Below are 22,744 nucleotides of genomic sequence, written 5' to 3'. Positions count from 1 at the left end.
AAACTGCTTGAAAATTGTCAAACGAAAACAGTTTATGTCCCAGACAACCAGGACATGGGGTGTTTCACAGCTCACGAAGCAGATTGCAATTAAAATTTTATCATAATTGTAACTACCACTGGTGTTGGTTGGGGGGCGAAGGGGGTGGGGGGGTAGTTATTGCATTTTGCAAGAGGACGTCATAAGGCAGACAAAAAAGTTGTCAATTGCTTCCTTACCACATGCCTACCACTTGTTTGCATATCTATTAGATAGGATTGGGTGCTATTGAGAGGTGAATAAATAAAGATGGCGTTATCAAAATGTCTAAAATGTTTGTTGAAAAAAAAATGCATTTTGGTATAGAAAATGGTAATGCTAGTTTCTTATGTGAAACAGAATTTTAAACATAGTTAGCTATAGCTTGCTACACCGCAAAGTAGTGACATCAACATTGTTGTCTATAACAACCGTCCCAGCCTGAAGGTAAAAATTTATTATGTAAAAACTATAGTCTTCTCATAATGTCTAAGATTTTTTTATTGACATAAAATAATGTGCTTTGGTAAGAGCAGTTTGTTAGGTGTGAATATTAAACTAGCTAGCTAGCTATGTTTAACATTCACGTAGCTAGCGTCAGGTGATGTCTAGCCATCTAGCTAGCTATAACTTGCGATGCGCACCACACACTGACATCAACATGGTTATAATGCATAATTTTATCATCTATTATTGATTCATTCTGTAGAAGAGACTCTGTGAACTCTGATTTAATCATTTAATCATTGTATGTAGTTTATTCTGTGTAGGAATGATGAGACTTGGGGCCTCGTTCTTGACTCTACCCAACGTCTGTCCCCTGCAGCGTAAGCCAAGTGTTAAGAAACAACCTGTCAGTTTGTTTTTAGCGTTAGCCTTCGGTTTATTTGGGGCTTTTGTCTGTGAAGCAACAGACCTCTCAAGTTGGCAACGGAGTATTATATTCTTGTTGAGCTCGTCGAACACGTTCAGCAGCAAAAATTGCATCTTGGCTGTCACCGCTCCTAATTACTGCTATAAGCTGTGGCACGCTATGAGGTCATCCGGTTGAAGAAGTCATAGCAGGTGTGTTAACTATGACAAAAAAAATAAAATAAAAATAAACATAATAACCGCTGTCAGTGTTGGGGACTGAAAGAACCGATTATTTTGTGATGAGACATTTTGGGCTTTCTTGCTTCATGTGCTAAAAATGGTCCATTACTGTCCTGTTCGTGCTGGATGAATACGTGCATTGTGCGGCTCTGCCCGCGACACAGAATGACACTGTGCTGTAAAATTAAACAGCCGAGGCCTCTTCCTCCAGCTGACATTAGAGGCTGCACAGAGAGAGAGAGTGGAACGGGGCCTGTTTGGTCAGAGGGTCTGTCTCGGTGGGTGTCCGGGCTTTTACGGCCAAATGCCTTCTGACCCCAGTCCAGAGAGTTACGGGAGACGGTTGAGTGGAGGCCGTCCTTCTCTTTCTTTAGCCCCATCAGAGTCCGGCCAGCTCATAGCCTAAATGGCATCAACTCAGTTATGTCTTTAACCTGAATGCAGGGATTTTTATGCTATTGGAGGAGAAGTTGGGTACTTGTTAATTATGCTGCTGAAGTTGATTTTTTTTTGTGCGTGTGTGTGTTTTTGTCATACTTTTTCACAAAAAAAAAGAAGTTTGTTCTCAAAAACGTGATTATGAGATGGAAAAGTAAGCAATGGGACTTCTCTTCTTGAGTGGTTGAGCTGAATAAATTCAAAGTAACATTAAATCTCAAGCCGCCAGGGAGTTTTTCCAGGGTTTTGGACGGAGACACAGCTTCCTTGCTGTGGTCGTGTGGTCAACCGGAGAAGTAGCTGATAGCTACCACCATTCCAGTCTGTGGAGTTTTTATGGATCTGATTCCCAGACAAACGCCCCGTCCGCACAGAAGTAAGATTAGCTGCAAGGGAGAAATTTCAAAAGGACGGTTTCATGTTTTATGCATATCCTTCTTTTTTTATTTTTTTTTAACAATAATGTTGTGGTTCCATTTCTTTCCGTAACCCACCGGCGTCTTACTCACAAAAAGCATGGCACCATCCGGTTTTGTTAGGTTGTTCTTGCGTGGTTCTGGCTACAGCACCACCAACTGGCCCGACATGCTTACTGCAGCGATCTCTGTGGTGCCACGTCCTGTTGGGTGGATGCGCATATTTTCTTAATGAAAATGCATCGTTTTTATCTCCATGTCAAAAATCCCCCAACGTTTTCTAAATGCAGCGTGCATGCCAGGCCTGCAAGGTGAAGAAGCTCAGAGAGAACACGGATGTCCTCCATTGTTGTTGTTGTTGTTCTGTGCCAAAACTGAGCCTGACATCATTTCCAAATGTTTTTGGTTTGCATTTGCATGGATTCGCATTGCGTTTCTAAAAACGTTTCTTTCCAGGTCTTCTTGTTAAACCTTTGCATCTTCGTCCGGCCAAAACACGGTTGCAATGCAAACAGGAAGCCAATATGGAAAAAAAACAAAACATTTTGCCGTCCTGGCGTGTCCGTGTCCACAGGACCTGCGTTTTAGACGGATGCTGCTTTGGCACTCCCTGCAAAGTTTTTAATTTAAAGAAGAATGTGTGTATTTTGCAGTTTAATACAAATGTTATTTGTCTTTAATTTGTTTACAATGCAAAAATACAGTCCTACTTGGTATTTTTGGTCGTTTCTAGTGCAAATATCTTAGTGCACTTGAAATAAGACAAAACTAGTAAGTTTTCAGTATGTGTTCATTTTAAGTAAATGATTCCTTAATGTTGATGACAAACAACTAGTGAATATAATATGCAAGTGGAAAAAGACAAAAAAAAATAAATAAATTCATAACTTGGGAAGTTGGGAAAAAAGCCTTTTGTTTTGCAAAATCTTACCAAAAACACTTGCATGTTATCTATGTATGTTTTTAAAAAAAAATATTTTTTGTTCATACGAAGCTGTTTGAAACTTATTGCAAACCATATTTCTATCCAATTCATTCTAGAGTAAATATTTTGGCGCTATATAAATGCTGATACCTTGCAAGAGCAGAGAAATGTGTTGTTTAATCCAAGGCTGCGAGAACAAGAACAACATTCTTTCTTGCCAAGACATTAAATGCTTCATGAGAACTCAGTTGCAAGAACTGCTAGGAAGTCTTTATAGCTCTCGCCTACTGCAGCACACGTTCATATTTCTCTGACACTCAAGACAAAAATATGCATCAAGAATAAGCTGCAAGGAGAAAATGATGTTATTTGGTTTTTGCAACCCTGGCAGAGAGAAGACATATTTTGTGTTTTTTTTTTTGTTGAGTTTGTAGATTTAAGATGATTCCAAAATCCATTCCCACATTGACTTCGGATCCTAATCAACTAAATCTACAATAAATTTTGTCGACTGATATGTGGGAAGACTCAGTTGACCAATATCTGGATAAAGCTGTCACCAAAACCAAATTAATTTTAAGTCCAAAGGCTATGACTAAACTTTTGCACTGTGTTCAGATTTATTCTAGTTTTAATACAAAACTGTGTCAAAAATCGTGATGTCTGGTAGGAGGTAAGACCTGAAGACGTCCTTTTTTCAAACAACAGCCAGGTCGAACTTTACTGAACCGCTTCCGTTTGATAAAACTGGAAATGGCGAAATTATTCTGTAAAATAATGTTAATGTGAGTGGAGGGAGTCTGGTGGCGCCTATCTCCATCAGGCAGGAGGCTGCCATCACAGGGAAACAAAGAATGTATGCACGCTCAAAATAATCAGTTTTATTTTGAAGTTTTATTCTAAATTTATTTGTATTTGTTCAAAAATCCAGGTTCTGACTTAGTCTTTCCAGCCAGCTTTTTGGTGGCCTAAACATGAACACCTTTAACTCATATATGGGGGGTTGAAAGAGGCCAAAACCTACTTCATATAATCCGCATGTATTGAAAAAAACAGATTCGTGTAGAACTGTACACAAATGTAAAATAACGTCTAACATTAGATGTTGGAGGAATAACTTTTACAGCGGCAGCTCCATGATTTTTTTTCTGGCGTTTACATGTGGCGTCGGGCGAATGTCCTCGCATGTGTCCTTATCTGTTTATAGGAATTATATGATGTCCAAGTGTTGTTCTTGGGCCTTCCATGTCTTCATACTTGAGCTTGAAAGCATGTCACGGCATGTCACGGCATGTCACTTGGCTGAAACCCAACCCAGACCCCCACCCCCTGTCTTCTTCTTCACGGCCTCCCACTCCCTGCAACCCCCCTCCCCTGTCAGCTGAGCTCAGAATGTGCCCCTTCAGCTTCTAGGCCTGAACTATGGCACACGCTGCCACTGTCGCCTGGAAACAGACCTGCAGTACAGCTCAGGATATGTTAGTGCGGTGAACATTTGCTGCTGGTGTATTAGCTGGGCTGTGTTAGCCAGGCTGTGTTGGCCGTGCTGTGTTAGCTCCGTTTCCGTTACAAACGCGAGGAAAACTTTTGCCGATATTCCACTGACTTCAAGAATAAGCAACAAAAAGCACAATTTCGCAATAGCGGAGTTTCTGTTAAAAAAGGAATGACATTAAAATCACATGCGAATAGGCTTGTTCATGCGATGAATCATTAAAAATCATGTAAACAGTTGCTGTTGGTGTTCAGCATCCATCAGAGGAGACGTTAGGATCTTATTCAATAGTTGGAGCGGCTATGTATGCGACGTTTTGGGGAAATTGGAGTCTGTAATTTTACAGAAGAGATTCAACACGTTTGAATGACACACAGCTTTTTATGAACTGTGTGATTCTGTGAGAGCTCTGTTGGAGCCAGCTCTACCGTGTCCGTAAAAAACCAAACTATCCTCCCCCTACTACTTCTTGTTTTCTTTGGCGTTTCTGCCAGTAGTAACGTCCTGCTGTTGATCGCGTGACTCGTGTGGCGCGAAAAAAGCGTTTCCGTTGCAGTTCTGCGAAACACATCTATTTTTATACGCCCGAAAAACCACCACATCCTACCGCAAAAACCTTCGATCAAAAAACATTTTTCGAAATTGTTGTGTTTTTGTTGAGCACATTTATTTTTTGTACTTTCAAATTGCGCAAATTTACAATTAATGGCAGCTGTTGTTATTTATTTGTTTATTTTTTTTGTCCGTCAGATGTTCCTTCTCGTTGTTATCTCTTTGAGTAGCTTGAGGACATGGCTGACTTGTTTGTTAAATCTCAAGTCTCTGCACCCCCCAATCCCGGCAGCCCTGATGGGATCATTGGAAGATAATCGGAAGATTAACAGGATCGGCTGATACTGCAAGGATGCCAGCTGCCGGTTAGCTGATGTGACTCATCTTGATATCCACAGCCGCGTTGTCACCAGATTGCGAGGACACCGTGTGCGAGTTTGAAGGCAGCAGGCAGATGTTTCTCACTGCTAAATGCAGGAGGAAACTCCTTTTGACACAAACTTTCATCCTGGAATCGGCGTGGAGCGACCGACAAAAGAGCCAGTAATTCTCGTGAATTAATTGCAGTTTGGACGTTTTGCTGGTCAGCAAGGTCAGGAGAGGAAGTTTAAAAACGGAAGCGCCGGGCAGACGTGATGCGTGTGCTGTTGAGGAGATTATTAGGTCAGTGTGGTTTAGTGTGTGGTATGTGAACTCGAGGGTGAAAATATGAAACAAGTGTTAATCCCCTTATTCAAGAGTGTTAAGTGCGTACGTGATAAACCCCGGGCCGTCAATCTCTTCACCAAAATAAGTCATAAAAACTGAATCAATTGCACAAGACAATGGCACACTAAAGTAATGCTTGCTGTGATTTTTCTTTGTGGGAAATTTTCAAGTTCAAGTTTGATCCGATTGCCGTACGTTGGGAAAACCCTTTGCAGACACATCATAACAGCGACTTGTTTAGCTTACTAGTGTCTGTGTCACTGTCTTGCATTGTAGCCTTGAGCAAACTGCGCGTTTCTTAAGTCCTTTGTACCGTAGTGTGCTGCCATTCATGGCCAATAAAGGGATACATAATGGTCCTGGCAGCGCGCTCGACATTCACCATGGTGAAACTGTGGGGTTTCCCTGATCGGCAGCCAGAACCAGCACACAAAGCATGCAGCGGTCCAGCCAGAGGCAACTCAACTGCGGGCAGAGCGCAGGGCGGCTTTGGTCTGGACCCCGGGACCCTGCCATTGTGGAAATGTAAGTAGGGACAGTGTCTGAACGGCTTGACTTGGAACAGAAAAACCTTGGAAAAACCAAAACTATGAGCTTCAAATAGCTGGGCCCTGGGAAACATAGCTTGTTCTTTTAAGGAGGTCAAAGAGAAGCCAGAAAAGAGGGGAGAGGGAAAAAAAGAAGAAGTACAAACCAATGTTTGATGAAGGGAATGTCAAATTGGAGGCTACTGTTACTATAGGCATCAGCAAAACTGACATACCGTTTTATTTTCTATTTTTTTCCAAGAACTTTGGTGTCTGACTGCTTCTCGTTTGAATAAGCATGGCCTGCTTCTCCTTCCCCCCTCGTCGTCTGAATTAGCACCCGGTGGTCATACCCACCACTCATCGTCTGCCACTCTATTTTGCCTGAGCTTAATCTTACTAACAGAGGTGACAACTGAGGTACTCGTGGCATGCCGCCACGTAAAGTACCAGCTGAGTGTCCGAGGTATGCAGAGGACGATGATCCATGTGGTTCCATCAGCCTGTTTCTCCGGAGCCTCCCCGCCCCTGTGCAAGTTCCAAATAAAGGTTTGAGTATGTGCAGTGCAAGCAGAAGAGATCTGCATGTTTCTTCTTTTGCTACGAGTATCACTGGTTTAAGATAAAAGCAGATCTTGTAGATCTTGTATAACACAGAGGAAATACAGATATTTTGAAGTTGTGAATTCTTAAAAAAATACATCCATTTATGTAAATCTTTTAATAAGTGATGCAGAAGGTGCTAGAATGACGAAGCCAAGGTGTATTCATTTCTCATTATTAGAATTGACAGAAGCGGATAGTTTGTCTGTGCCGACAGCGTAAAGTTATATTTTCCGAGACACAATAGCTGCATTTTTCCATTGCAAATGTGCGCAGCACTTTGTCAATATTCCGCTAATGTCAAAATTTTGCAATAGCGATAAAAAAACGCAATTAAAATCACACACAACTAAGATTGTCATTAAAAAACATCAACCTCCAAGCACTTCCTGTTGTCTTCTTCATTTTCTTTGCTTCCGGTTGTTGATCACGTGACGAGTGTGATACCAAAAAGTTTGCATGGATGTGCAATCAATGCGTTGAGCAATGTCAAATTCTCCATGATCTGACAATGTCAGCCTGCGTCCGTTCTTGGCAACATCTCAAGAGCACTGAGAAACCAATCATGAGCATTCAACAAAAGATGACTATCTCTGTGTCTTGAGAAAATGATTGTGTCCTTGTGATAAATGGGAGAAAAATCAAATTGTCTCGAGAAAATGGTCATTGTTATTTTTGTGATGACGACATGGTTGTCTTGTGATATCGAGAAAAAGAAGACGTGCGAGTACGACCTCTCTTGGCTTCCGTACTGACTGACATAAAACAGGGCAATGTAGTCGGATTTAACGTAAGACTGTAAGAACATGTGTCTTTTTATGAGGCTTGTTTACATATCTGGTTTTAGTTTAGAAAACAATTTAAATTCTGTGTGAATTTCTTAAAACATGGCTCTAGGTATTCTGAACAAAGTCCGACCCCTCCATCACAAAACGGCTAAGTCACGCAGCAGTCAGCCCCACCTGCACACTGAACCAGGACGCGGCGCGGCGCTATAAACGGACGAGTCACGGGTGTCGGCGGGCCGAGGATCCATGGCTCGGAGCCTCGCTGGAGTCGAGAGAGAAAACTCTCTCTTTCTCCGTCACACACGCAAACAAACGCAGCCGCACAATCGCCGGCTTTCATCCAGAGTAAAACTGAAAAGCCGAGAACTCTCTCAAGCTCCTGGGCAGTTTTACCCCCCCAACACCCAACTCCCCCTCCTATGAAAGGACACCACTCTACTCTGCTACACAGCCATCACATTAGCACTATAACTCTATTAGGCACAGCTCCAGGACACACCAAGCAACCCGTAGTCCACAAAGGCATCATTGTCAGTGGGAATGGCGGCCATTGTCGTCCGTGATGCAGGATTTATCCCCCTCCTCCCATATTGGGGACCTTCAACTCTGACCTCAGCTGCCATCTCACATGCTCTGGGCCCAGGAGCTTGTGAGGCCTTCACAGTCTTAAAAAAAGAAAAAACAAAAATTTCCTTCACAATGCCTCAAGCTTACTTAAGTGGTTTCTGTCAGCTGCGCCACTGTTGGGGTTTTTCAAGTTATCGTCAGCATGGGTAGGGAGTTGGGGGTGAGGGCGACAGGACGGAGTTGCGGTCGGACTGCTTGACCCATAGAAGAGGTCACTCGCATGGCATGAGAGGAAAGGAGCTGTCTAAATGGCTCCTTTCTCTCCCCTTGTCTCTCTTCGGGTCCAGGGCCGGACCAGGAGAATCTGGATAGTTATTTATGAGTGTGTGGGAAAGCAAGTGGAGTTGCACTAAAAAAAAAAAAAAACACCACCTTTCTTTGTTGCATGGCTCTGGGCTGAGGTTCAAATCACTGGCTCTGTCATGTATGCATGCAAATGCAAGCGCTCACGCACTTTTGTGAACTCCGTCCCAGAACATGGGACAGGACGTTGTTGGGAGGCAGATCTGGGGAATAGCAGTCAGCGGTTCAATCAAAGTCCTGGAGGGTTTTAAAACTTGAGAGGAACTAATATTGTTGCCAAGTTTTGTTTTCCCCCCAACCCCCCACAAACAGTGTTCAAATGACTTTTCTTTTGCATGTTAAAGTGGTCCGAATACAGTGCCTTGCTTGAATAGTCGAGCCCTTTGTAGTTTTTACAGCCTCAAGCCGGATTTTATGACGGACCAACACAAAGTAGAGCATAATAGCGATGTCGAAGGACAAGTACACACAGTTTTCAGCGTTTTTACAAATAAAAGTCTGAAAACGTCAATGTGGAGGAGCTGTAGAGATTTATGGCTAATATGGGAGAATCTGTCTTTAGTTGTGGATTACACAAATGAAACCCAGAAGAGGTCCTTCTCAAAATTTGCCACAAACCACGTAGAGGACACATTACATTTAGTAGATGCGTTTTTAAGTTTTTCTATATGATTCTTTATGACTTTATTTCACTATTTTATGATCAACTGATGAATTGTTGGATTATATTGTAGATATTCTGTATATATTTTTTCAATGCTGTTCGAGTGGAGGATTTATTGCTCACTGGGGTTTTGCCTCTCCCTGCACATATTTTTCTTAATATCTTTGATCTGTATTATTTTACTACCCTGTACTTCTCACTTTTACATGAGTGATTTTATTGTGAAGTGTTGCAACTCTTACTTGAGTAAACCTTCTGGATTCTTTACCCACTGTGAGTAACTTCACTGAATAAAGAACAATCTGGTAGCCAAAAATTCACCACACACACACACCTGCGTTAAATTTGTTACATTTTTATAAGTTTATTACTGAAAGAAATTGATTTGGAAAAATGTTATTTTTGTCTGATTTCATAATTATGTTTATTTTTATTTTTTTAATTATTATTCATTTTAATTAGTTTCATTTTGGTCCTTAAAATACCAAAATTTCCACATAGCCTTGGATTTTAGTCTGGCTGATTATGTTTTATTTATTTTTTTTTTTTTTTTTTTTTTATATATCAAATGTACCTTAGTCGCCTTTTTACCAAATACTTTTTTACTCTTACTTGAGTAATTTCTTGGATGGCTACTTTTACTTTTACTTGAGTAACATATGTTGAAGTAGTGCTACTTTTACTCGAGTAAAAGACTTGCAATTGTATTTGTATGAAGGATTAAGATAAGATAAGATAAGATAAGATAAGATAAGATAAGATAAGATAAGATAAGATAAGATAAGATAAGATAAGATAAGATAAGATAAGATAAGATAAGATAATTTTTCCCATAGGAGAAATATATCAGGAGGGTTCAAAACACATGTACAGAGCTGAATTGGAGCCATGGAGTTTGTAGAAAATAAAACAAACAAACAAAAAACAATTGAAACTGAAACAAAAAGTTTTCTGAAGAAAAATACCCCCCACACCCCCCAAAAAAATTAAAACTACTTTTCAGATTCAATGTTTTTATTTATTTTAGTTTTTTTTCGTTTGTTTTTTTTAACAAACTTTATGACTCCAATTTAGCTCCATACGAACACACGCCACATTTTTCAACTTTTTATTTGTGAAAACTTTGAGTCCCATGTGACAACTTTGTGTTTGTCTAGCACACAAAATCTCATATCTCAAATGTTGTCAGGCCTTTCTACCTGACAACATTTGAAAAAGAGGTCAAGCATTAAAGATGATTAAAGACTTCTTTGCTTGTTCGGGAACCTCACTGAAATAGTTAGCGCTTACATCGCTGCTACAACTCTGCTGCATCCTGATACATGTTCCTCCCCAGTTAAGAAATTTCTCAAAGCACCAATACGATTGGCTTGGGTCACATAATCCTCATGAGCTTCATGTTCCAGAGAATAAATTAGCTTTGCCTTCTCAGAACTGCAGAAACTTATAGAGAGCAGCGCTGCAGCGCCCTGCCAATGTAACACACACCACATTTTCTTTCTTTCTTTCTTTTTTTTTCCCCTGACAAATTTAAATTAAGCTTGAATTTCATGCTGAAGTCAAATGGTCATGATGTCATGGTTTTGAGGACAGAATGACTCGGTTTGTCTGTTGACTGAGAAGGCCTATTCTTGCATGTTTGGGTGGGAGTGCAGCATATAATTGCAGAGCGGGTTAGCATGAGGGGAGGGAGGCAGGGGGAGAGAAGAGAGAGAGTTAGCACGCAACATGAGTTTTGGCCCCCGGTTGCTAGTGTGGGTGCCAAGCTCGTCCAGAGGACTGCTCTCTATCTGTGTGTGTGTGTGTGTGTGTGCGTGTGTGTCTGTGTGTGTGAGGCTGGTTCTGCTGCGCCTTGAGGCCAGCCCTGTTCCAAGACACATCTTTCATTTGCACACGCTGAATAGCTTAGGGGGAGCCCAAGGCAGTTTGGACTGGGAATGATCTGGCTTGCTGGACTGTTTTTTTTTTTTTTTGCTTGGGTAGTAGCAGGGTTAGTTGAGAGTTCAGTTTCTTTTTTTGGGGGCAGCAGAGGGGGGGGGTCAAATTTTTTTTGGAGAGAAAACCAGCATCGCATTGTTTTCGTTGTCAAGTAAGTTGTTAGGGAGCAACCGAACCGCTGTACACGTGTTCCAGCCATCCGAGGATTACACTGATCCAAAAATCTGACAGTAAGGGGAAGAGAATGGAAAGCTTTGTCGGCCTTTTCACATCCTCTTGGTGGGAGGTAGAAAGCCAGGACCTCTAGACGTAGGCTCGCACTGGTGGGTGTTAATGGGTGGGAGAGAGAAGGGGGTGGGAGGAGTGTGAGAGCTCTCAACTGCCAACCAGATGGACAAACCCCATCCTGTGTATTTAGGGAGATCATATGGGATAACCTCGCGAGGAACAGATTGACATTTTGCTGACAAAACAAACCGACTCCCCCTCCGCCCCCCTTTGGCCAACCCTCCGGTTTCGGCACACAAGAACACGCCACTGCCACCTCATTGCCCCGCATGCAAACTCCCGGGAACAACCACGTTGGCCACAGCAGGTCTTAGAGAAGTTATTTTAACATGTGCTGCACACTCAAGACAAGAGCCATAAGAATAAAGGGGATGACAGGACGGGGGGATCTAGGATTTACGCGACTACTGCACAAACAGCAGCAGCATCAGTGACCCGACTGTGTAAATGACACAGCCTTGAGCCGCGAGGAGGAACAAATAAACCTATTTTCTGCGTCATACGTCGGGATTTAATCCAGTCTTTCAGGGTCATAGTTTGGGATGCACCTCCCCTGAGGGTTAAAAATATATACCCTGTCATCTGTGGATGGCTCTAGAGAGGGGCCGGTGCCCCTGTAGAACTGGCCCTGGTCATGGCCCCTGTACTGAAGAGATGAGACTAAGGCTACGTTCACACTGCAGACTGAAATGACCCAATTCCGATATTTTGTCACATCGGATTTTTTTGCCGGGGCCGTTCACACTGCCACACATTTGCGACGTGTATGTGCTCTGCAGTCAGAACGGGCAACGGACCTGAAAGTGTCCCGCATGCGCAGTAGAGGGCGCAGTAGCGTCAGCGTTCTCAGAGTGTTCTGCCAACCGCCATTAAAAGTAGAAGTGATCAGTGTTTGCCGAAGTAAACATGGAGGCCAACGGTGGAGCATAGCTTCCATATTTGAAGTTGTTATCAGACCGGAGTAGCATGTTAACAACTTAATCCTCATTATAGTCCGTTGTGGTTGTTGCTACACGCCCCACTTGTGCGTGTCAGGGCTCTGAATAGTGAGATTTGTCCAGTATGAGTGACCTTGAGTTCGGATGAATGTGACCTGAACGTTAGGTTGCATTTGAATCGGATACATATCGGATTTGCAAGTGGCCTGGGTCGCATTCAAAAAGAATCCAACCTGTGCTGTTCAGACTGTCATGAATAGATCAGATACAGGTCGCATTACGTAAAAAACCCCCAAAATTGGAATGGCGTCACTTCAGCCTGCAGTGTGAACGCAGCCGAGGTTAATGTCGTATGATAATGTGCACTGTTCATTTGGACCGGTTTCTTTTTTTTTTTTCATTGTCACAATTTTACTTTAACATTGAATTAAAGTTAACGTGTCATACTTTTAGCGTTGGCTAATTTGACGTAGGATTACAGTTTCTGTGGCATGTTTATAAAAAGTGCGGTATTGTGTAAAATCTACTCTTTTGAGTTTTACATAATGTTATCTTATTTTTTTTTTCATCTAAACATATGGGGTGTTGCTTTGATTTGTTCATTCATGTTTGAGAAATCCTTTAATCTCCCGTGGCAACCATTCAAATGCACAAAACGTCTGGTTGGACTTACCTCCGCCTTCGAGACCCAGCTCTTCCTCAGACCTGCAGTTTCCAAGCTTTCACCTCATAGAGCCCTTCCCCACCTCTCCTCCACCCAGCTCCTTCAGACTAGCCAGCAGCAATTAGCAAAGACCTGGTGGAGCTCCACATCAGCTGAGCTCACCACACGAATTACTTCTCAGGGAAACACTGGTAAAAACGATGGTAAAGGGTTAATAGAGGAGCTATGTTGTGATGACTTCCTGAAGGCGGAGTTCCGGAAAGAGCAATAGTTTCTTAAAGAGACAGAGGCACAATTTCAAAGCATTAAATCACAAAGTCAAATTTTTTTAAGTCAGAGCTCTCAAACTCCAGTCCTCGAGGGCCGCTGTCTTGCAGATTTTAGATGTGCACAGGCACAAAACACTGGAATGAAATGGCTTAATTACCTCCTCCTTGTGTAGATCAGTTCTCCAGAGCCTTAATGACCTAATTATTCTGTTCAGGTGGTGCAGCAGAGCCACATCTAAAAGTTGCAGGACTGCGGCCCTCCAGGACTGGAGTTTGAGACCCCTGTTTTAAGTGACATGCACAACATTTTACAACTGACGTAGTTTCTTGATTGTGCTATAAAATGGCACTGTGCCTGGAAAACACATAATACTGCCCCTTTAAGAACACACAATATAATGCTATATTAATCTACTTGTAATAGTCTAGACAGGTGATTAGGTAGTTTACCGTGTCGACGAAAAAAAGAAAGAAAGATGCAGACGTTCATCAGACGGCACAATGCGCATGCGGCCCTGCCCTGCTCCGCTCCCATCAATCACACATCCCAGAAGATTCGCATTTGACTCACCCTGCGGTTACAACAAGAGACAAGACGGAGCTGGAAGACGTTAAGCGAAAGCTAAAAGCGGGAGAAGTAACACTGCTTGTGTGCTCAAATTATAGACTATAAATGAAAGCAGTAAAAACTTCATTAAAATAATATGTCAGGTTTACTTCGGGCTCGGCCTATAATTAGAGTAAATCAGTCGGGTTAGAGTGAGTTTGGATGCCATATCTGCAGGCTCAGGCTGGGTCAGGTTGCTCTTTGGCTCATATAATGAACAATGAAGTATTGCTCTGGTTCTCTTGTTGTTGTTTGTCTGTTTGTTTGTCTGTTTCATTTTTTTGTTTGGTGCACCCAAGGAAAAGTAAAACTTTCCCCACTTGTACCCTTGGTCTATCATCTGTTTGACTTTACTTGAGTTGACCTGGGGATGAAGTTTGAGAATTGAAAAAAAAAAAAAAAAAAAAAAAATCCCATGCCATGACTTAATTACATTGTTACAACCATTTAAATGTCATCCTAATTCAATAAAGGTACGTGATGTTATTTATTCTCCGTTTGCTCGAGTTAGGATGGTTTACCGAAGATGGGATCACATTGGGACATGAAAGGAAAGAAAATTATGTAGCTAAATGAACAATGGGAAGAGTGTGGTACTCTATTACATTTTTTAATCTTTCCAGTACGGGTCATATGTGTCCCAGTTGATTTATGGGTTATGATAAGAACCTCTCCACAAACCAAACTTTTTCACAATATAAATACAGCTCTTACGCACACCGCCTGTTCCAAAAATACTGATTACGATGTATCATGTAAGTTAAGTGAATGTGATCCTCCCCCTTTAACACTGGGTGCTGTTTTTGTTCCTAATCTCGGCACACAAGATTCTGGTGGGCAGATGACCGGCCGGTAAAAGTGCTGACTTGCACAGGCTGACTTTGTCAGGGTGACACAAGCAAAGAATGTGTCTCTTGTGACTTGAGGAGTTTTTTTTTTTCTTCTCTCCCTCCTTTTTGCAAAATGAACCTCTAATTCGTTTTTGTGCCGGCATGACTAAGATTAAAGACAGAATTGGCAAAGAAATCGGTTCATCTTTTATGACGTACATGGGAAGGTAGACCGAGGTTTACGACCGTTTTAGTGTCACGATTTTAATACATACTTGTGGAGGGATAATAAAATTGTAAACTGTATGCTGTATATGCTACATTGCAAAACAAATTTGCTTATCTGCTTCCTACAGATGTGAACTTGAGTTATATCCCATTTCTTAATAGATAGATTCAAAATCCTCAATCTTCGTGGATGAAACAACTTTAACTATTGACTTTCACAAAAGGGTGTAATTTTTTGGAATAAGTTTCCATTCTTCTAGAGTTAAATAATGAGGTTAGACACTGGTGTTGGACCTGAAGTCCTCCACTCGTATTTATCCCAAATCTTGTTTTATTGGGTTGAGGTCTGGACTCTGTTAAGTTCTTTCCCACCAAACTCCATCAGTCATGTTATGAGTCAGCGAGTTGGTCACATGTCCATAAAGACCTTGTACACGCCTGTGTTTGAACCTCTTAGCTGTCATGACGACACACAGTACCCTTATGAACCCATTGACCTACATCTACGTGTTTAGAGAGTGACAATTAAGGAGTTAACAAGAAGGGATTGTCCCAAAACCGTTGCCACTAATTTAGGAACGTGAAATTGTCCCAAAACCATTGCCACTAATTTGGGAATGTGAAATTGTCCCAAATGTCTAGGTTTGCTGAAACATTAGTTCTCCCTTTTATTGGAACCTTTTATTTGACTCAATTAAGTCAGACAAGACTCAAATCCAGACTCCTCCATCTTCTGGCCTCTGTATTCTGGCAGTGGCAAGCTTTACACCACTGCATCCAACACTTATATTGCATTTTATGATAGATGTATGGATGGACTGGAACACGTACGGCCATCGTTGCCCATTCCATGAAGTTCTCTACACACTATTCTTGCAAAAAAACAGCCCATTGTTCTACACTACTGACTTTGTACACAATGTCTGGATTCTCAACTACTGAGAAACAATTGCTTCCTGGAGGCATGGACTATGTTGAAGTCTTACATTTTTCCCAATTGCTAACGTTTGCTCGTGACATATGTAATGCGCCAGTTTGACGCTATCGAGCTTACTGTAAATTGCCTGCGGTGTAAACAGCCAACTCCCACTGCGAAGACAGAAGTGCAGTTCTGAACAAGATGGCTGTTAATGTTAATTCAGTATTTGGAAGTGTGTCCAACACAGATTGAACGGATTCGTTCACTTCCTATGTGGCCATTTCTAAAGCTACAGGCAGACTATGATTCTAAAACAGCTCAGAAAATCGACCTCAAAACTTCTTCTGTTTGCTTATTGGTCTGGTTGAACACTACCGGAGGGAATCCAAGTCAAAGAAAAAAAAGCCCAGACTTCTGCTGTGAAGCGAGATTAGAATTGAATGAAATTGCGTTGTAAGGCAATGGCCAGGATACTATACACTGATCTTTAGCTAATCTGAAAGCCACATAAAGTATGTAGCTATTGAAAGACCTCAATGCTCTATGCATCCTCTTTTTATATTTCACATTGCCTACCACTTCATGGCTGAGTTACTATCATTCCCAATCACTTTCACTTTGTGACAATACAACTTAGAGTTGACTGTGGAGTATACAGTAAAGAACCGATTGACGAAGGTCTATGTGTTACCGTTTATAGAGACTGGCGATGAGGTACACCACAGTTTTAATGCATCCAACCATTCCGACTGTTCAAAGTTATTTTAATTAGGTGCTGGAGAAAGAGGTGGAGTGACAGGAACCTTTTCTGGCTCTACGGAACATAGTAGGTCAGCGCTGTCCCTTTCCAAACTTTAGCTGACGAAGGAACTTTTAGCAGGTTGAATGAAATGTTAAGAAAACACCAAATTTGGATGCTTAGATTTTTTTGTTCCTGGCACTAAAAGGACAGACTGTCCAACAAATAGTCACCAGAATGCCTGTCTGACTTTGACTGTATCCCTGTGAAGAGTGGGGGGGGGGAAAAGTTTGCTTCATGAGCTGCACATTTTTTTTCCAGTCCCAGCAGTCTTGTGATTGCTTTATGCTCAGAGTTCATTTCTATATATTTTTTCATGCTCATATCTTCAACTAACAATGTTAGCATTCATGCTTTAGCATAAAAACATGACATTTAAGAGTAATCTGCTGTGAAACACGACGTCCGTGATGCTGTATGTTGCGGTGGTGCTAAAGAAAATTGCCTGCCCTTGCGAATGTCTTTTTAATTTGTGGCATGATAGAATAAAAGGTAGGCTGCATAGAAGATTATAATGATCTAACTGGGTGAAACAATGGATCAAACTCACAGTTAAAAACGAACCATGTGGGAAATAAAAAGGCTTCAGCTGCAAGGGAAAATCCTTTTTAAGAGATATTTTTGGTCACTGGACAAAACATATTGTGTGTGACAATGTCAGACGTCTCAGTTTCACTCTGTTGGTTGCCCGCAATGAATAAATCGGTCTGCATTTACTGTCTAAATTCCTATTCAGAACTCCAGTGAGTCAATTAAAGTCATCTAGTGGTCAAATAAAATACTCAATTAAAAAAAATTGCTCTATAATAGCAGCTAATTGGCATCTTAATTTAGCCTTATTTTTACACTGTATGGCTTATTAATACGATATTAACGTTTGAATATGGTAATTGGTTTTCCGAAACAAAACAAAATGGCGAAAATTTGGTAACTAGATGTTCAAAACTAGTAAAGACTAACCCCAAAAGGTTGAGTCGCTTTGGACTGATGTGCTACTTTGTGTTATGCTTTTATTTGAAATCACCAGAAAAATAAAAAACATAAAACAATTGAAAGCTGTAGTTGAAAAACAAGAAAATGTGAAAAAGTTCAAAAGGGTATAAAAACCTTCACAATGCGTTGTCTTCTTTGATCATCACTAGAAACTTTTGAGGAATTTAGCTGGATCTGGAGACCACCATGTTGGTGCAAAAACATCTGCTAACTAATGCATTTTTTTTTTAGCATAACTGCATAGGCAGCAGGTCAAGTTACATTTCTAATGAAATTTGGTAGCATAGCAGGCGACTCGAGTGTACTCTTTCAAACAGTCGGCCAACTGTTTTCCAGATTCCTCTAAAATCCCATTTAGCGCAGATGAAAACGACCTCCATTAATGGAGCCGATCCTGTTTAGTCATCTAGTGGAGTTACAGCAAGCCGCTTGAAACTCTTAAGACCTCTTAAGCCCACATGACCACTTTGACAATTACACCCGTCACAGAGCGCCGGCTTTTATCAACAGTGAAAACGTCAAGAGGTAATCGGGTCACAAACAGCGCATCCCGGTGGGATGCTGAGGAGAAAGCGGAAGCGACCGGGCGAACACTGAGACGGGCGACGGAGCAAGCCGGGAGGCGAACCCTGTTGCGACAAAAGGAATCCCTAACATCACGAGGCTTGTTTATGTTGCATGTCTGGGCCTTCTCCCTTTGATTCCGCTCGTCTTGTGCAAATTTATGTTACCCGCAGAGATTCTTCCTTGTGCTATTTTGGTGGAGTCTGTAGCTCGGGGCTCATCCCAGCTCCGTCTTGCCTACTCTCTATCCAGCACGAGCGCCTCTCTCTCCCTTTCTGTGTCTTCCCCTCCCGACCGCCGTGGCCACATTGCCACTCTCAGTTTTCCATGGCCTCACATTCCTGTGTGCTCTGCAAACTAAAGTAAATGAACACAATCCGGAAATAGTGTTCCAGCCAGCGATGGTGGGAAGGAAAATCCCTTGGCTTGGTGCTTGCAGGAGGGTGGGAGAAAGTAGGAAACAGTGATAGAAGCCATTCACATTTCACTCAAAGTGTATCCCTATTTTTTTAGATCTAAGTCCTTGCACTGGATTTCTTCTGTAAATCATGTCTGAAACAAAATCCTTTAAGACAAAACCCTTTGAAACTTGATAAGTAAAAGGTTCCATGTTTAGAAGGCTTGTAACAGTTGTAGTTGTCATTCCAGGCCATAGATGGCGCTGTGATGTCGAAGCACATGTGCTTTCGACTTTAGTTTTCACCTCACTGTAAATAGCAACACGTTTCCCCATGGACGCTTTGCATATGTAGCATATTCTTTATCATAAATTGTGCTAAACTGAACAGGCCAAATAGGATGGTGTATTAGAAAAAAGGAGTACATTTATGTAAAACAAAAATCTGAAATTTTCTAGAATTAAAAAGGAAATTTCTGAGTTCGAAAAGTCAAAAATTTGCAAAAAGAAAAAAAGAAAAAAAAACACCTCTGAAATACAAAAACAGGAAATTTGAGTTTCAGAAGTCAAAAAAATTCGAGTTTTTTGCTTTAAAATTTCTGAGATGAATCTCAAAATTTGAGTTTGTTTTGGGGTTGTTGTTTTTTTTTAGCAACCTTTCAACTCTTCAAAGTCCAAAACGTCTTAGTTCTTTTTCTTGAATTTTCTGAGATTAGTCTCAACATTTCTGTATAGTTTTTAAATTATTTTCTCATTTTCTAAAAAAAAAAAAAAAAAAAAAAGCCAGCTCTATGCAATCAGGGCTTTATCTGGACACCTCTCCAGGGTCGCCAGTTCCAATCAGGGTGCAGCAAGCGCGAGGAGCGGTCTGGCAGACAGACATCCTCAGGAAACGTCGGTGTGCAACGGCCTCTCCGCCAAGGTGGTGAAAATGTTCCACCGTCATTCGTCAGAGGATGTGGCTGAGGATAGGGGGTCTTGGGGGGGGGTCAATGGCGACATTGCAGTCATAGGCAGAAACATGAAATTTACTTTGGCAGAAACGTCTCTGAAGGTTGACTTGCAGATTACTAAAGAGCTAATTCTGGTTGCCTGTTAAACAACCAGGTCATAGGTTGGGTTTTTTTTGTTGTTGTTTTTGTTCTTTGCAAGGGTAGGATAGTCTGCGTGAGTAGGACTCAGAGAACAGTGTGTAACATGATATGTGGAGCTGTGCAACCGCTAGATCAGTAAAATTGGAATCCAGAGTCACTGTAATTTGGGAGAGAGCTGGTTAACCACTCCTTATAATGGATGGTGTTTCTGTTTAGCCTAAGGCGTTGGAGCTGAGGTCATATGCAAACAAGGCAGGTCAGGTTCTCGATCTGGTTCGCAGCAGAATACTCTGACATCGAAGTCTACACCACAGACAATGTTTGTTTTGTTTTTTGTTTTTTATTTATTATGAAGTTTCTGTTTTGTGTTTTTCTGACTGCTAACAGCAAAACTAGATGCTGTGAGAAAATCCGTTTTTGAAAAGAACAAGGCATGCACAAGTTTGGTTGAAAAGAAATGTCAGAAGAAGATTACTAAACCTATTTGACCAAAATAGTAATCATTTTTCTTTTGACGGTCTTTTGACCAGGAAGGCCAAAAGACCGTCCAAACCAGCCTGGCCCTACATGAAAAAGTAAGTTCTTAATCTTGAATTAACTGTGATTCACAACATTTTTGTTTTGGACGGCTGAGTTTGATTTTTCTGACAGACCCTGTAGGATCAAGAAATCACATTAGAACAGACCCTGTTTATCAGTGTGAAGTAGGGAATAACCCCAGAAAACATGATGCGTTCATCTGAAGGGATTCAAGAATATCTCACAAACAAAGGTCTTGACATCTACTTGTCTAAACCTTTTCTGTTGTTCTGTACCTTTAAGACATTCCTCCCATGAGTTCAGCTAAAGGCCTTTAGAAACACCTGAATTTACGCAGCACCTTCCCAGTGATAATGACATCTCAAAACGCTTTACGCTACACCCGCATTCATGTCCCATTCACACTCACCGATATGCAGATCAGTAAGCAACTTGGGGTTGATAGCCTTGCCCACGTGTTGATGTGCCAGTTCCAATCAGGGTGCAGCGTGACATATGGAACCTGGAATCATACCTACAACCTTCCGATTGTAAGATAACTACTCTAACACTGAACCACAGTCATCCCAAGACCTTGTTGTCTCAGGAAACACCTTCCTACAGAGATCAGTGTCTGACCCTCCTACAGACAAACCACTGATGTGAGAATGAACCATCTTCTCATTTCTTACAGTCTGAACATGATGCAAGTAACAAGAGACGAGTGACAAACGTCTCAGATCGAGATGCAAGTGAAACATTGTAGATTCGAAGATAGGTGGTTATTACTTTTCTAATATTGCATGAACGTTTTGTAAGAAAATCATATTATAAGTAGGGAATCTGAAAAACCTAGGCGCTATGCTACTTCACATGCGGTTGGCTGGCGTTAGCAAAATGAACAGTACAGGAGCTCCATTCACTTTCCTTGACCCTGATTGACTGTACCCTTAAGAGCAGCGGCAAGGAAGACTGTATTGGTTTCTGTGGTAATTCCAAAATGGCTTCATGTTGTTAGGTATTAAAGGTAAAATTGGTGTGTTAACTGTTAAATAGACTGAAGTGTTTTTTTTAATGGAACGTCTCGGGTATTAATCCTGCAGTCCACTGTACCACTTAACTTGAGGAACCAATCAAGTAATATTTAGGTTAAAATGTATGGTTTTTCAACAAACTTCTCCCCATAAAAATTAAAACAACATTCTCATAAATGTTCATATACCTCACAATATATGCCATATCTACAACATTTCATATGTGCAACACGCATACTGGATACTAAACTTGAGGTTGGTTGGTGACCTCTGACCTGGAATTCCAAGTTTACCAGGCATTCTTATTTCGTATTTCCGACTGGGAACTTGGAAGATGTGAGTTCTGAATACAAACAGACTGCACCTTGATTAGACTTGTTATACAGCACAATGCTGTATGACCAGGTCAATATCAGAGGGTTAACAGTTTTTCTTCAAACAAGAAAATCATATTGTTCTGGTTAGCCTTTTTACAGGCCAAGTAGTTAGCTCGAGCTACTGCTAACCATGTCCGATATGCACATTTGCCCAAAGAAAGGTTCTAAAACTTGTTCCAGTCCTTTTTCCAACCCATATTCATATTCCTGATAAAATTATAATGTAAGCCAGAACATTTTGGGAGTATTCCAAAACGTATAGTGGGGACATACTAACCATCCCTAAAAAGCAATGATAAGCTAACATAGAAACTTAAAAATGTGGTGTATGGGCAAACTGATGCGGGGTTTCAAGCTACTTTATTGTTTCTGTTCAGGGAAACAAACAATTTGCCTATAGGACATGCACATGTAAATTTCCTGGTGATGATTTTAGCTTTAATTCGACCTGCGTGTCCATTGTCACTGTCTTTACATTTTGTGAATGTTCCTTTAAAGGATTACATCATCCTTTTTCTGCTCCTTTTCTTCCCCTGGTGATTCTCAGAGCTGAGCCTTTTCTGCCCAGAGACAATTGGTTAATTCACCGGTGCATAACACCGCCACCTCCCGATCCACAGTTCCCATCGCCGGCTGCGAAGCTGCTGTGTTTTTATTGGTGAGTTTGGGTTGTCATGGCATCTGACATCACATACCGCCATGATCGGATTACGGCGACGCTGCCAGCAAACTTCCACCACACAAACTATGTCATTTTCACAGCTCGTTAGGTAAATTTTATTTTTATTCGCGGATGGAAAGTTCAGAGCACATGCAGGATTTTTAGATGTTGACGGCAAACCCAAACGGGCTGGGTTAAACGCCGGTAAAAAATAAAAGATAAAAATGGGATGAGCATTTACAGGGTTGCTCTGCCATCTAGTGGTGGAAATGCAGAAAGAAAACCAGACATTTCCTTTGGAGTGTAATTAATGTCGACTTTCAGGTGTTGTAAACTGACTTTTTGCAAGCTAATGTGATAGTTAGCTAGTTGGAAAGAGTTTCATATATTCTAATTATTCTCAGCCCACACAAACGAGAGACCAAAATGCTAAAAAAAAAAAAAAAAAGTCAAAAACACAGATGGC

The 22,744-nt window shown here is 41.3% G+C and overlaps 1 protein-coding gene across 4 annotated transcripts in view; it reads left to right on the top strand.

Annotated features, from left to right (window-relative positions):
- The first annotated feature begins 402 nt into the window (after positions 1-402).
- LOC122841435 (SH3-containing GRB2-like protein 3-interacting protein 1) overlaps positions 403-22,744 on the top strand; it is a 53,220-nt gene continuing 30,878 nt past the window's right edge. For all 4 annotated transcript variants that reach the window (XM_044134736.1, XM_044134737.1, XM_044134734.1 and 1 more), the window contains exon 1: positions 403-465. The gene's annotated coding sequence lies outside the window, so the exon portion shown is untranslated. The remainder of the gene's footprint in view (positions 466-22,744) is intronic.

The sequence above is a fragment of the Gambusia affinis genome, linkage group LG12 (assembly GCF_019740435.1).
Source record: "Gambusia affinis linkage group LG12, SWU_Gaff_1.0, whole genome shotgun sequence".
NCBI classification, from domain to species: Eukaryota; Metazoa; Chordata; class Actinopteri; order Cyprinodontiformes; family Poeciliidae; genus Gambusia; species Gambusia affinis.
Note: the sequence above shows the minus strand (reverse complement) of the source record. Positions and strands in the feature narration are given on the sequence as shown.